Below are 15,958 nucleotides of genomic sequence, written 5' to 3' on the forward strand. Positions count from 1 at the left end.
CCTGTGTGAGCTCCCTGGTGTGAGGGCTCACTTTCTCTGCCCTCTCTGCAGGCAGCTGCCCTCCACCTTTCTGACCTTCCTAACCTTTCAGGTACAGCTTCTATTTAGTTGTGGAGTTTGTTCTGCCAGTCTTTGGATCGCTCTCTGGTTCATGGACTTGGATGTGGATGTTATGCAGTTGAAAACACGGGACAGGGTGAGCTCAGAGTCCTCTTACTCTGCTATTATTAATTTTTTAAATGTCTTCATCTTTTGGATTTTTGAGACATGGTCAGACAGACTCCTATCACCCATGCACTCAGGATTAGAAAGGAACTTTCCCACATTTGCTTCTAGTATGGTATGTTTTGAAACTCTTTTTAATGAGGTATAATTTACATATAACAAATAGCCTCTAGTTAAAGGGTATAATTTGATGAGACTTGATCTCATAGGTACAGCACCATGAAGTCATATGGTTTCTCTCTAAACCTTAAATCATGATTCCTTTGTGTCTAAGTTAATGTTGCTTTTGAAGTACGGGCTACATTTTTTTTTATGTTTTCAGATATTGCCCAGGTGTCTGAATGCCTGCACTGGGGTACCTCCTTTTCTGATAGCCTGTATTCCTGTTAAGTATTGCAGTCGGTCTAGCTTTGGACTTTATCCTGTATTGTATCTTTCACTCTGTTTACTTAATTTTGTTGCAGTATGATGATGTTGCAGTATGAGTGATGAGGGATTCATAATTGGATTGATTTTCACTAAGTGGCACGAGCTGCAGTTCCAGTTATGACAGAAAGCATGGGCTTCCTGTGTTAGGTACTCAAGAGCAAGGCAGATATTCTGGGCACTTGAGCTGAGAATGTCACTCTTTTTGCTCACACTCTTCCCTTCCCTTGGAGACAAGAATCCCCTTTTGTTCACACAGAAATGTAGGTGAAGTCAGCAGAGAAACGTACCTTCTCTTCTCTCCCCTTTGTCTCTCAGACTCCCTGTCGCTACCTTCTGCTTGTTCCTTTCTCGGACTCAATCCCCCAGGTCCCCTGCTCCAATCCAGCCATGATCAGGGTGTCCTCCAGCTCCTGGCCTCTGCTCTGGCCATCCCTCAGTGAGGAAACTGCAAGAACATTATGTAGTTCATGGGTCTGATCAAGAAATATCTGTTCCTCAGAGCCCTCCTACACATGGTGCTGTCTGTGGAGACCTGGCATCCTGGGCAAGGGTTTGACTCCATGTGTGGCCTCCTCACTCCTCTCCCACAGTCACTGCTGGTCCCTCATCCTTCCCCACCATTAGAACTCCACGATTTCCCAGGGACAGATACCTATCTATTTGACCCCAAGGTACCAGGAAGCCAGTGAATATTTCTAAAATAAATGATCATAAGCACCCCATCAATCTAGATATAGGAAGTTCCCATCACCCCAGAAAACTCCCTCGGGCTCCCCTGCACAAAGGGTGATCTTGCTTCTATCCTCTATCACCACCATTTCTGGTAACACTTTGTTACCTGTGTGTACAGGAACCCCACTGTGTGCACTCGATGGGGAGTGAGAGTAGATGGTCCTAGAAGCAGACGCTGACACAGAGATAGAACGATGAAAGGTGGATTAGCGGACAGTAGGAACGACAAAGTGGAGGGGACAGGATGGGCAGGGAAAGCATTCAGGCAGATCTGACACCTTCTTAAAATGTATATGTAATCACCATAGTCTGTCTTCGTGCACAGTCCTCTTCAAATTTCAGAATAGTTGTCCTATAAGGCAAAGAGATTTTGGTTTATTTCCCTCTGATCTTCTGTTTTCCTACATGCATTCTGTCTTCTGTAGTTTATCAGTGGCTGTGGCCTCAGATGAACACTTTAGTCTGTGGCTGCATCTGTGAGATTGTATGTAATGGAAAATGATTGTCTTCAGATCTAGATCTCTGAATGTACACATTCTCATAATTATCTCTTCTTTCTTTGTCTGGTAGGGCCCGAATTTTAATAGAAAAATGAGGGACCTTGTCTCATTGTTTAAAACGGCGATTCCCAGTCCCTGGGCTGACATGTTAACAGTCTTAGTTTAATGAACTTCTGTGACCATCTTTTTTTGATGATCACTGTGTGGAGATATCTTTTTTTTTTTTTAATTTTTTTTAACGTTTATTTATTTTTGAAACAGAGACAGAGCATGAATGGGGGAGGGGCAGAGAGAGAGGGAGACACAGAACTGGAAGCAGGCTCCAGGCTCTGAGCCATCAGCCCAGAGCCCGACGCGGGGCTCGAACTCATGGACCGTGAGATCGTGACCTGAGCTGAAGTCGGACGCTTAACCGACTGAGCCACCCAGGCGCCCCTGTGTGGAGATATCTTAATCGAAACCGTGAGAAGGGTGAATGGACACTTCCCAGACATTTTGCAGATGCTTTATGTATTTAATGTCTTCTTTTCATAATGTTCTTAGAAACAAATATTACCCCTGTTTTCACAGATAACACAGCTGAGGCTCTGTGTAGGTCCCACTGAGAACTGGTATTAGGGCTGAGACAGCAGGAACACAGGCAAAGCCTCAGGATATTGTGAGAGAAGTTTGAGGAGATGCAAAGCTGTAATCAGGTTGATGCAGGAGCGGCTTCTGGCCAACCCTGAATTATAGGTTGACCCACTAAGAGTTTGACTCAGGCTGAAGGCCAGTGCAGGCCCTCAGCTGATCTAGATCCTGTCTCCACTTTTAGTCTCACTGAGGGATATGAACTTGGGCATACAAGCATTTCCATAAGACCAAGTTAAATTTCCCATGTCTCCAGGGCATTTTCCCCCCACAAATATCCAGAACCTTCAGAAAACCCAGGGTGACAACAGCCTTTTTAGATGATTACCTAGGTGCACTTTGACGAAAATGACATTTCGGAGATGAACACTGCATTGTGCACTGAGAGTGATCGCACATAGCAGCTCCGTGTGAACCTCACACTCCCTGCTCAGGCTGTGGTCAGGAATGGCCTCCAACTGCATCTCACTGACCCCAGCACCCTCTGCTCTGCACCTCCTCAAACTCTGCTTACTGTCCTCAACTTCCCTTCTATTCCTGTGTGATACAAGTTTCCCCTGTTTCTTTCTGCACTGGATCCTTCACTCGTGTTTCCATTATGGTGATCACAAGGTCTGTATCACTTAATGCATGTCCCTCTTTCACATAGGACACCTGATGCTCTAAAAGTTAGGGGTGCGCCTCATTCTTTACAGAACCCAAAACATTGTGCCTCCAAAATATGCACCAGTGCTGCTGATACGTCTGCTTTTGTGTAGAAAATCCTCTTTCATTTTGACAAGAAAGATGTATATAGCTCACTGTATTACAGGGAAATGACACTGCCCATTGTATGTGTGTCCTGAGAAACTTGAGATATGCTACAGTGTCCTCAGGCAGGTTGTAGTTGGATTGCCAAGACTCAAAACCATCTCTACATCATTGCCACAAAGTCAATCATGAAGAAGATGAATATACTTTACCAGCCACTCATCCAGTTCAGGTCATCTTAGCAAATAGAGTAGGTGGAAGAGAGGGAGGTGGCCCATAACCCATGACTGGTAGTGAAGGGCGGTCCATGGGTTAGAGCCTGCAAGGCAATCCTGGGAAAGGAAGAGGCCCTCTTGCATACATAATGGCCTGCAGAACAGAAATAAAAGCTATGTTCATAGGATAGAACAAAGCACCAACACCAGCAAAGAGCAGAAACCCAAAGAAGCAGTGCTCATAACCTGCCAGCTTCCTGACCACCAGGTTCCAAGAGGGCAGCATCAGTGCCAAAATCTCTACCCATACTTTGGGTTCCACTTAAAGCTTTGGGATGGGGAACGGATGTTATTGGGATAAACTAGTGTCTCCACGTGTCAGGAAATGTAGAAACATCAAGGGCTCTATTGCTAGAAGATTAGTAGACTTAATACCAAATTAACAACGTAGCATATTCCAGATAGGAAGGCATCTATGTCCAGGATCACCCTCTACCCCTCATCCCCCTCCACCACAGAGGCTGCTTATTTATGTGTGAAGAACTACAGAATGAGAAGGAATGACAATCCCAGTCTCCACACATGGAATCATAGCCCTCGTGGCTCAAAGCTCTGCCTCTAAGCCCTTGCCTGTGCCCAATTTACTTCTCTCCCAACAGTGGGGTCTCCTCCTCTCTGGAAGTGCTATCCATGGGCACAGAGACACATGGGGAGATGGGGATCCTGAGGTCCTGCAGAGGACCTGGATAAGCATGCTCTTAGAGAAACAGGTAACCTATACATGTTAGTTGGGTTCAGCTAATTTATTTGAATTCAGAGGTACTCCTCAGCTTAAGTACAGTACATTTTGCAGGGTAATTGTGTCCTCTGGAAAAGTGAGCTGAAATCCTAAATGACAAAATTAACACAAATGCACTTTGATTTCTGGCGTATGTTTCTATGTTTTAGCTGTACCTGTGACACAGGGCGCAAGAGAATGTGCTCATGTGAACACAAGTGAAGGACATGGTGGGGACTTGCCACACAGGTAATTTTGGATTTTTTCTCTTCACAACTTAAGTTTCAGGGCATGTTTTCTATGACAAATATGTCACCTCTTATAGTTTACAGTATTTATACCCAGGGCACACCTGAAAGAATTTTGGACAGCACATTTACCAAAAAAAAGATGGAATGCTGATGGGTATGAAATTTACTTTGTCTAAGACCATTCTAAATGATGCCTACATAAATATAAGTTGGAGTGAAGGCAGTTCTCATTTTCAAACTGTAAGGATACCCACAGATTTTTCTGAACACGTGAAAACCCTTGATAGAAAGAAACAGGAGAGGAAGAAACAGCAAAAGCAATGATTTCACACTGAGAAGATCTGGAAAGAATGAGGCAAGGTAGGAGACTTCCAAGTGGAGTGTGGTGTCATCCTCCTTGATTTATTCCGGGAACACGTTGGAAAAGCCCTATGGTTCTCACCCTTAAGCACGCTTAGCTTCTAAAGGTACCACAAAGAGATGCCAGCTGGAAAACAGGGAAGCCTGTAGACTCAGGGGTAAAGGTTGTGCATTTGGGGGGGGAAAAAAAGCACCCATACCATATGGCACTCAAACCAGAGACAGTGGCAGGAGAGTGTGCTGCACAGAAAGATGCGGCTCTCTGAAAAGACATAGAACTGAAAATGCCACAGCATTTACCTTATGCTTCTTGGCAGTTTTGGTAGAGCCAGTGTTGATGTCACTCTTGGGAGTGACACCTGCTTCTGGATCTGCTAAAGGCCCTAGAAGGGATGGAGGTTTATTTTGATTTGAGTAGACTGTTTAGAGATCAAAAACAAAAACAAAAAAAAAACCCTCCCTTCATTCTTCTGACAACTTAAACTCTTTGCTCCAGTCAGATCCCAAATCAGATGCAGAGGGTGTCCCACATGCCTCAGGTGATCCCCAAGAAGAACTTGAAGAACCATCCCTTATAACCTAATGAAGACTCCCAAAAGCCCTGATTCAGATGTATTCCTCACTCATCGAACAACTATAGATGGCTGGGGGCACAACTAGATGGACATACGTTACGTTGTGCCTCATGCCTCACAGATCCCAGCAAATGGACTGTGTATAGGGCATCACTGCTGAACCTCTATGTCTGCTTTTCTGCACACGGCCCCATTCCTTCCCCACAAGAGACGCCTATACCAACACATGGTGGGGGAACTGGCAAAGATGATATGTTGAGCATGAGAAACTTGAGGAATGTGGTAATGGAAGCAGACACATTCCCCTTGTATCACAATGGTCTGTGGCACTGCCCCTGCACCTTGGCCAAAGACCTAACACCAACAAAAATAAGATGAGTGTGTTTTACAAGTCAACTTCTAGTGCTCAGATCATCTTACCAAGTGTCGCAGGTGGAGGGGTTTGGGGTGACCCCAGGGCCACCAAGGTTCAGGAGGTGGATGTGCCTAATAGTCCATGGGGGCGGGGCGCCTGTAGGGTAGGGCATGCAAAATCGTCCAGTTAACAGAGGAGGTCCCCAGGATCCAGACTGCCCTGCAGAACAGAAGTGACAGCTACATTCATATGCCAGACAAGAGAACAAATATCAAAACCAGAGAAGAATGTGTTCGCACCTGCCACCTTCTCTGCCACCAGGATCCAAGAGAGTAGCATCAGTACCTGAAAGCTCCATCCCTGCTACTGGATACCACCTACAGCTTGGGATAGTAGATGCAAGAGGTTAACCTACTGCCACCACTCATCACTGCCCATGTCTGCAGAAGTAAAATGGCAAGGGTCCTGTCCTAGAGGGTTAACAGAAGTAATTACAGACTAATGAAGTAGCATTCTTTGGACAGGCAGCCATCGATGTCCAGGTTCACCCTGCATCCCTCCTCTATGGCTACTCCAGATGCTCTGTTTTTGGTATGTTAAGAACACAAAAAAATGAGTGGGAATAAATGGCTCATATTCTGCTCATGGAATCATAGCCACTCCTGGTGAAAAGTTCTGCAGCCGGACCCTCACTTTGCCTCCTCTGCTTCTCTCCCTGAGAAAGGAGTCTTCCTTCCTGAAGTGTTGTCAAAGGCCTCTGAGACCTCTGGGGAGTGGAGGATGCCTGGAATCTTGCAGGGGAATGAGAGTCTTCTGTGACGAATAAGTTACTTATGAATGTCTACAAAGCTCAGATGTGTTCATCTTAATTCATAGGGAATTCTGACTTTAAGCATACTACAGGACACAGAGTAATTATGCCCAACAGAAAAAAGAGGTAGAAATTCACATAACAGATTTAAAGCAAGTGTTTTGGTATAAAACTCCTGGTATGTGTCATGAGACTGTATCAGCTCTAACAGTGACTGGGGACACAACCAGAAACTGCTCATATAAACATAATTGAAGGACACAGTGTTCAAACTATTTTTACCTAAGGTATAGCTGGAAGGATTCCAGACAACTCATTTACCAACAAAGATGGGAAGGTGATGCGTGATGACACTGACTTTATCTAAGACCACTCTAAATGGTACAGGGCACAAAATATAAAGTTGGAGTCATGATGTCGTTTTGCACTTTCGAATTTTAAACAATATGGCAGACTTTCTAACAGGTTAATCTCCTAGCCAGAATCAAGAAAGGAAGACACAGCAGCCACACTGTTCCCACAGAGGTGAGGTCTGGAAGGGGTCACGCAGCCCAGGAGACTTCTGTTTGGAGTGTGGGGTCATCCTCCTCTTATTTCCTGAACCACACGGAAAAACCTTAAGGTACTCAGTCTCTAAGCACTTTTCGTCTCTAAACTTACCACAGAAAGCTGACAGACTAAAAAGTGAGAAGTCTGTGGGCTCCTGTGTTATGGGTGTGCATTTGGAAAACAAAGAACAAACAGACACAGAACACACAGAACAAGACAAGGCCGGGAGAGTGTGCTGTACAGAAAGATGAGGGTTTCCCGAACGAGTTACAACTGAGAATGGCCCTAGTGTTTACCTTGTCCTCGTCTGCATTCTTGGTATAGTCAGAGCTGCTGTAATTCACAGAGGTTTCAGCAGTTTCTGGATCTACTAAAGATCCTAGAAGGGATGGAGGTTTATTCTGCTTTTAGAGGACTGTGTGGAATGAAAACAATCCCTCATCTCATTCCTCAAATATCTTAAACTTTTCCCTACACTCAGGTCCCTGACCAGAGGCAGAGGGTATCCCACATGCCTCAGGTGACCCCCCCCCAAGGATAAAGGGGAGAACCATCCCTCACCTTGATAAAGACCTCACGGTGCCCTAGTTTATGTTGTTTTGTAATTAATCAAATAACTGTGAACCGGTCAGGCACAACTAGCAATTTAGAAGTCGTCAGTAAAACAGAAGTTTCTCAGTATACATCATGGGAAATCACAATTTCATTACAGATTAAGAATAAATATGAGGACGCTTGGGTGGCTTTGTCAGTTAAGCATCTGACTCTTGATTTTGGGTCAGGTCATGATCTCACAGCTTGTGAATTTGAGCCCAGCATTGGGTTCCTCACTGACACTGTGGTGTCTGCATGTGATTCTCTCTTTGGGCCTCTTACTCTATGCCTCCCAGACTCTCTCTCTCAAAATAAATAAACTTAAAAAAAAAATAAAAAATAAAATTGAGAATACTGGTTTGGTGTATATCCTCAATGAATCTCAAGAAGGGTGCATTTCTTCAGACTTCAGGCAAATTGTTCAATCTCTCAGCTTATCTACAAGCTGTTTTCCACATGAGAGCAGTTATTATATAACGAAAGACTAATTTTACACTGAGAAAAGGAAAACTATGAGAAGTTAGCAGTGAAGCTGCAGAGTTGCACTGATACCATCAGAGGACTAAGCTAAGCTCTATGGAACTTGAATTCAGGGATGTAGGGCTACGGTTCCCAAAAACAAACAAAAATAAAGACCATTAAAATAGTGAATAAATGACCTTCTCCTCAAATAAACGAAAGTCTTCACACTGAGTCCGGGTGGGAAGAAGGATGAGGCCCATGTCCTGTCATCCTTTCCAGGCTCTTCAGACAGGGGGATACTAGAGGAGGTGGGAGGGTCACCGTCAGAGGAGGGGCATGAGCTCCACCAGTCACAGGAACAAGTGCCTCACTGTCTGTGGCACCAGAGGAGAACACCCTTCTGTCTCCCCTTCAGACCACCTGCCGTCCTTAGTGCTTGTGATTCTTTCTAGACCACACAATGATCATCCACAGGAACAGGTTGCACAGCAGAAGTTAGATTGCGGCACATCACAACGTGCTCCTTACCTCTCCTTGGAGGGTTCTGTGTCTCTGGTCTTGCAGCCATTGGTTTCTGCCTTGTGTATCCCTCAGGCAGCCTCTTTGCTTCCATCCTGTCCAGTCTTGGATACAGAAAAATAATGGACTTCTATAAGAAGTGGTGCAACACCACATCGTCTACTAGACAACAAACAGTGCACACATCATCCCTGGAAACACCCATAAAAACGCAAGTCAAATGACCACACCTGTATTTCAAGTAAGGGACCTCCCTGCCCTACTCCACCCTCTCCCTATCCCAGATCTGAGTCTTGATCTGGAGGAGAAACAACACATCCACCTTCAGTCGGAAGGTGGTGCCACACTGTGCACCAAAGAAAGAGGAGGAAACAAGAAAACACTTACCTAGATGTCCTGAGCATTCTTCTCATGAACTGCAAGCTGAAAAAGCCAACAATGAAAAGCCCGTGGTCAGGGATTCCAAGGGCCACTACACTCACCCGCGTGAGGTGCTAAGGGTTCAGTATGTCAGGCAGAACTCAGGTTACCTGTTATCTAAAGGGGAGCTCTGCCTGCTGCAGCTGTTCCCGTGTTTGTTCAATTTGTTGCCTGTGAGTTACAATTGCTCTTGTCAGATAAGGCCCGATATTGGGTATGATTTTAAATAAGCTGCCCACGTTCCCAACAACCTCATATTTGTCCCAGGATACAATTTATTCTTACACATGAAACACTTTGCACATGATTATCAATGACCAGTAGGATCAAAGCTATTGTTACATCCTTTCCTTACTCATTATTCCATGCCCGTAGGGCTCAGAGTTCATAGAATTCCTTCCCAGTTTCAATCTTTCCCTAATTCATCATGTGACAAGTGTCTTTCAGATAAAGTTCTATTCTTCTTTAACTTATATCCTCACCAGGTTTCCCAGGGTTGCAAAGACGAGAGCCATGGAATGGCACTACCATGTTGATGGTTATGATTCATCGTACAACACACTGCTCTCCTATAGATTATGACAATTGACACCACCCCCAAGGAATGTTGGCATGGACAAAGTTTCTACACAGTCTGGCTATTGCTTGAGATCTGCAAATGTTTAAAAACCTAATTGTTTTGTTCTTTCTAAAACTTACCTTTTTTATCTGTTAATACTCTATGTATATGATCTCTGAATTTTTGTTTATATTACTAAGTTGAGTCTAAACATTGTAAAAAGATTAAAAACAAAAAAATGAACAGAGGTTTCATGAGCTGCTGGTAATTAGTAGCTGAACTCACTTGTACTTACTTCTTTCGTAGCTATTTTCCTTTTTTTTTAATGTTCATTTTTGAGAGAGAGAGAGAGAGAGAGAGAGAATGAATGCGGGAGGGACAGAGAGAGAGGTAACAGAATCCGAAGCAGGCTCCAGGCTCGGAGCTTTCAGTACAGACCCTGACGTGGGGCTCGAACTCATGGACTGAAATTATGACCTGAGCTGAAGTCAGACGCTTAACTGACTGAGCCCCCCAGGAGCCCTTTCTGTAGCTATTTTCAAATTTTACCTGCAGCTGCCAGCTGATTCTTCTTTGCCATCAGTTCACACTATCATTCTCAGCTTCCTAAGATGGGAAAGGTATATACAGTCAGGACCAAGATCCAGAAATTCTCCCTTTTTACCTCCCAGCACTCTTGAAGGCCTATGCAGATATCCCTTCCCCCACCTCTCCCATAAATGCACAGACTGACAACACAATCCGAGAAAGGAGGTGAACACCCCATTTAAGTTAAAGAAACTTCAACCTCTGTTGCTACGTCTCTGCTATTGGAACTGTCTTTCTAGTTCTCTTTTTCCTCTCCTTCATCATAAAGTCATCAAATAACATTGCACTTTGTGCCTTCCCAGAGTTCGTCTTTGTTTGAGATGGTGAAGACTCATTTCATCAGTGTGAAAAACCATGTCTGACCAACTGTACCCATTAGGATAAAGCAGGGGATCATCACTAGTCTTACACCTCCATGGGGAGCCCTGATTCTCAGTCCAAAAGTTGTACCATGACACAGACAATCACCCTGAAAGACGACCTCCCAGACTATGGCTTCACCAACATTGCAGCTCACTCCCAGACATCGCTAGAGTTCAGGACTCCAACCCCTGCCTCCACCTTTACATATCCTAGTGGAGAAAAAGGCCAATCTTAGAGGGGCAACATCTCCTGAAGTACAATCTGATATGAAATGTCACACAGTCTGGGTTTATTTCCAGGAAACAGATTTCAGATGGAAAAATCTCAACTTCATGGAGCCAATCTACTTTCACAAGACTGGTTCCATTGATAGTGAAGGCAGCAAAAGGCAATGCTTAGAAAGGCTGGTTTGTTGTGTTGCCCTCACACTATTTTGTTTGTGGTGTTCATTTAAAGGCTTTCACATTGACACTTAATGTACTCAAGAATCACATGCAAAATTGAAATTTTCTTAAAAATGGACACAAAAGCATGAGACACAGAAAGGCACATGCATTTCCTTCTGGCCTCAGGCAGTCCTTCAGCAAATGCTTTCTGTCGTGGTTGTAATGTAGTGGCTCTGTTGTAAGGGGTTGAAGATAGAAAGGTGGTCAGGGCACTGTATTCACAGAAAGAGCCTACAAATTAAAACAAAACAAAACAAAACAACACAAGATGCCAGTGAGACAGAGCAGGCCCTAACCCCAGGTGTGGAAAGGACTAACATAAAGCTGAGTCTCCAGGGAAGAAAAGGAGGAGTTCACTTTCCACCATGAGTGAGGGACTCTAAAGTCCCTGATGTCCTGAGAACAAAAGGAAATACTGTACAAAGGAGGAAGCATGTGAGTGAATGCATCAAATATCTAACAACCCCACGAAGACACACAAGACCAAGATAGGAAGGAAGCCCAGGACAAAGCCAGCCTGGCAGTTGGACCCAATCTTCCTAGGGCTCATCATTGATTTGGGGGGCATACATCTGAATGGCAAAGAAGCTGAACAACCTTATGGGCAAAGACTTAGAAGTAAACAAATGTAGTTCAGGGCGGCCAGCAAAGATGAGCCCTAGTGAAGCTGCAGGCTTTGGTCAAGACTCAGAAGAGTTACACTTAAAACCTCAGGGGACAGGAAACAATTCGACTTTCTTAGGGATTGGGCCTGCACTGAACAATCTCACTGGCCGAATGGATTCAGGGATTCAGTGCAGCTGGTACTCCTACCCACTTTTCAGAAAGCAGTTTCTCTTGTGTCTGTAGCAAGATAATTCAAATTCCCCCCCCCCCGCCCCCCCACATTTTTGACCCATGTCTGGCCCTGAACAAAATGACCTAATTGCTGGATGACAAAACAGTGTGATGGGCTTGAAACCTACATAGGACAATGTAGGTGTATCTGCAATGGATCCAGGTATCAACGTTACTGCTGGTACATTCCCTCTTTGGCCCCAAATTCATGACACAATGTGTGACAAGCACTTAGGGCAGAAAGGAAAATGCAGGTTACAGAAAGCAAGGTAGGAACGGCAGGCACAATTCCACTGAATGCATTTGGCAAAATACTCTGGATCCAGTTCCAAAAGAAATATAATTATCTCTACTGGCTGCCACATTCTTTCTTACAATGCAGTACTTGTGACAGTTCTCACATGAATATCTTACTCTTCTGTAGCCACTTTTCTTTGTTCATAGAATTCTTCTAGGTGATATGCTTTCTCCTTCAGCTGTTTGACTTTTGCTTCCTTTGTTGCTTTCACAGTCCTCAATGCATTACACTTGTCTTCCAGGGCCTTTTTATTTTCTGTAAAAAAGAAAAAAAGGGGGTTTTCTTTATAAAGGTGCACAAGACCTGAGTCTTGATTTTGGCGAGACAGAAAAAACGCAAGAACCTTGAAGGCATGAGGGTATTCTTTCCCTTTCCAATGCAGTCATTGCCATCATATGGAGATTTCTTCCCAACAGAAAATATACCTTCCAGTTGACAGTTATTGGACCTCAAGGCTCTTAGCTCCACATCCTCGAATTCAACTTTTGCATCTTGTGGTTAAGACAGATATGAGAAAAGACTTTTACAGAAAACTGATCGCACAGCAATAAGATCATGCATTGCAATAAACAAAGACCTTGAGGCATAAATATAACTAGAAGACAAAGATGGTGGAAGATAGTTCACGTCTAACAACTCATAAATAGCTTTCTTAGTGGTATACATATGTATGTATATGTGTATGTGTGTGTGTGTGTGTATCCCCCCTCCCCCATTCATGTTGAGAATTCACTGTTCAGCCTTAAGAGAGAAAGAGACTACAGAGCACCTGGGTGGCTCCGTCAGTTAAGCATCAGACTCTTGATTTTGGGTCAGGTCATGATTCTAGGATCATGCGATCCAGACCTGTGTTGGGCTGCAAACTGAGTGTGGATCCTGCTTAAGATTCTCTCTCTTTCCCTCTGCCCCCTCCCCCACTCACATGCCTTGTCTCACTAAAAAAAAAATAAAAAAATAAAGAATGATTTAAAAATATTTTTTTTTAAAAGGAAAGGATTATACACTTTGGCTATCACCCTTTCTCTCTCAACTATATTCGGGGATTTTCTACATATCTTGGAGGGCAGAGTTGAATGATGTGATAATTACCTAGTTGTGAAAACAAAAGGTAGTCCTTGAAACGGCAAAACTTATCTTGGTTCTCCTACTGAAATTCCAGCTAATTGTTCAGAAAGAGGTTTGGCTCCCAGAGGCCCACTCTCTACTGTGGTAAATGGCAAGCAAATATGCTGTGCTTACTTCACCCAATGAACAAAAAGCCTCCAAAGCTAAATTACAGTAAAACTCAGCAGCCAACTCTTACCACTTCCTGATTCTTCACATTCCTGTCTCTCTCTCGCTCTGAGTTTGCAAGGTAGCAAGTGCACTTTGAAGGGTGTCATTTAAAAGTTCATTCAAGTGGGTGCCTGGGTGGCTCAGTCGGTTAAGAATCTGACTTCAGCTCAGGTTGTCATTTTGTGGTTTGTGAGTTTGAGCCCTGTGTCAGGTTCTTTGCTGACAGTTCAGGCCCTGGAGCCTGTTTTGGATTCTGTGTCTCCCCCTCTCTCTCTGTCCCCTCTCCTGCTTGTGCTCTGTCTCTGTCTCTCAAAAAATTAATAAACACTAATATTTTTAATTTAATTAAAGTGCTCAACTATTTTGATGTTCTCCTTCAACAAAACGTGTTGAATGAGTAATAATAATTCATTACTTTTACTTGTGTTTTTTAGAATGCAATCCAGGCAAAGAAGGGATTCTCACCTTCAATTTAAGAGTTTCATCAGAGAGAAACTTACTTTCTCTCTTAGTTTCCTGAAGACATTTCCTTAATTCATTGTTGTATAAAACACAAAAAAGGAATCAGAATTTAAAAAAAAAGCATAGTACTAGATAAACCTACCTTCTAATGTGTGACTCCTTTCACAAATAAAGAGGTAGCTCTTTACATTTGTGAAGCTTGTCTTGAATTGGTACTGCTTATAGAACACATAGAATAGGTCAGTAGGATGATCTACCAGAGTGGAAGTAACCAAAATGAAATCACAAAAAATATTTGAAAGGGCCATGCTACCTTCTGTTCCCAAATGGATATTTCTTCAGGAAGTAAAGTTCTCTGTTTTCTTTCTTATAAGTATTGATCTTCTCAGTTTTTCTCTGTAAACTAACTAAAAGGAGAGAAAACATTTTCTAAGTTTGTTACCAAACCAGTGACATCGAATAATCCCAGTGTATTAGCAGCACAGACACATGATCTGACAGGTGGGTGTAACTAACATTTTAGCTTTCCCGTTGTGCCTGAAGGAATCAAGTTTTAGCAGCATTTTAAACCTAAGAAAACCTTATTTCAATGAGACTCCTATTTAAAATATTGTCCAAAATGGAGCAACACAATAAAATATCTTCTAATTTCTCTCCCATCAGGAAACACCCTTCTTGGAAAATTCAATCACTTCAAATACTTATGTCACCACCAGAGATGAAACAGAAAAATCAAATCCTATCAACTTACATTTCTCTCCTCCAGTTATTAAGGTACATACATAGGTCCCTGCAAATAAAGGAACAAACAAAAACAAAACCATCATTTAGTCTCGATTTGAGCTACTTACACCCCAGGTGCTATTAGGAATATCAAGGAAAGCTCAAACTGCTGACTGATTGACTGCTCAAAGGCCTTGGATGTCTTCCTGCTGCTCACAGATTGCCTTTCATGAACCCAAGGCTGGGGGCCCTGGAGGACAAGGTCTTTGGAATCAAACATACGGGTACAATCTCAGCTTTACACTTAACGGCTGGAGGATCTGGATTAATGGCAATTCCTAGAAGACAAACTTTTTTCATTCCAACATGCGAACATTACCCTCCAACCTTACAGGGATATTATTCAGCACACACGAAGCACCCAATTACAGGTGGATAACACATGTAAGCTCTAGAACAGACTTCTCTAACAGGGATTAATTCTCTCATCTGACCATATAGTGCAAACGTCTCTTCTGTTGGCGTAGTTTGAGAGCTCTCATGCCCTGAGATCACTTTTCTCACCACCACCACTGCTGCATTCAAAGGGATAAACACCAGCCTTGGAGGGTTTGCTAAGTGTCAGGCAGCCACCCTGGCTCTCAACAGCGCCACAGAATCACCACAGTCTACCCCCATTTGCAAGAAATTCATTTCCACTCATGCTCTCCTGGCACAAATGGCTCCCTCCACTTCAGACTCAAAACCATGGTTTAAACCTCTCTTGTGACACACACCCTGCCTGGAAATATCTGGCTTCTTCTCTAAGCTTAGGCTTCTTGATAGACTCAAAAGGGTTTTCTCTTTGTGACATTTCAGCAAGAGCCAGGTCATGGCAAAGTACTCACTCCAAACCTCAGACTCATATCATCACTTGTTTCATTCCCTCTACTCTGGTGATGTGTTCCTCCTCCTGATGTCTTATCTTAAGAGATGGTAACTCCCTCCACATTGTCACTTAGGCTCTGAACAGGGAAGAGAAAGATGAATTTCAAGAGTTAACAAATCAATTAGACAACAGACGTCACCATATTTATTCTTAGTTGAATTAAAAAGCACATCGAAGGGTACCTGGGTGGCTCAGTTGGTTGAGTGTCTGACTTTGGCTCAGGTCATGAGCTTGTGGTCCCATCAGGCTCTGTGGTGACAGGTAGGAGCCTGTAGCCCGCTTCGGACTCTGTGTCTCCTTCTCTCTCTGTCCCTCCCCCACTCA

The 15,958-nt window shown here is 43.6% G+C and overlaps 2 long non-coding RNA genes across 5 annotated transcripts in view; one reads left to right on the forward strand and one right to left on the reverse strand.

Moving 5' to 3' along the window:
- The window catches only part of LOC131486744 (uncharacterized), a 35,931-nt gene extending 21,761 nt beyond the window's left edge, over positions 1 to 14,170 (forward strand). Inside the window, exons 4-7 of one of the 4 annotated variants that reach the window (XR_009249429.1) lie at positions 4,430 to 4,870; positions 5,367 to 7,233; positions 8,811 to 8,976; positions 13,956 to 14,170. This is a non-coding gene — a long non-coding RNA (uncharacterized LOC131486744). Of the gene's footprint in view, positions 1 to 4,429; positions 7,234 to 8,810; positions 8,977 to 9,640; positions 9,972 to 13,955 lie in introns of those variants that run through there. The other 3 variants (XR_009249425.1, XR_009249428.1, XR_009249427.1) reach the window with 3 other exon arrangements.
- Positions 10,260 to 14,407, reverse strand: LOC131486745 (uncharacterized). The gene is made up of 3 exons (XR_009249430.1): positions 14,297 to 14,407; positions 12,363 to 12,501; positions 10,260 to 10,320 (listed from the first exon to the last, which is right to left on the reverse strand). It is a non-coding gene; the product is annotated as an uncharacterized LOC131486745 (long non-coding RNA).
- Between the last annotated feature and the right edge of the window lie 1,551 nt (positions 14,408 to 15,958).

This window comes from Neofelis nebulosa, chromosome 10 (assembly GCF_028018385.1).
Source record: "Neofelis nebulosa isolate mNeoNeb1 chromosome 10, mNeoNeb1.pri, whole genome shotgun sequence".
NCBI lineage: Eukaryota > Metazoa > Chordata > Mammalia > Carnivora > Felidae > Neofelis > Neofelis nebulosa.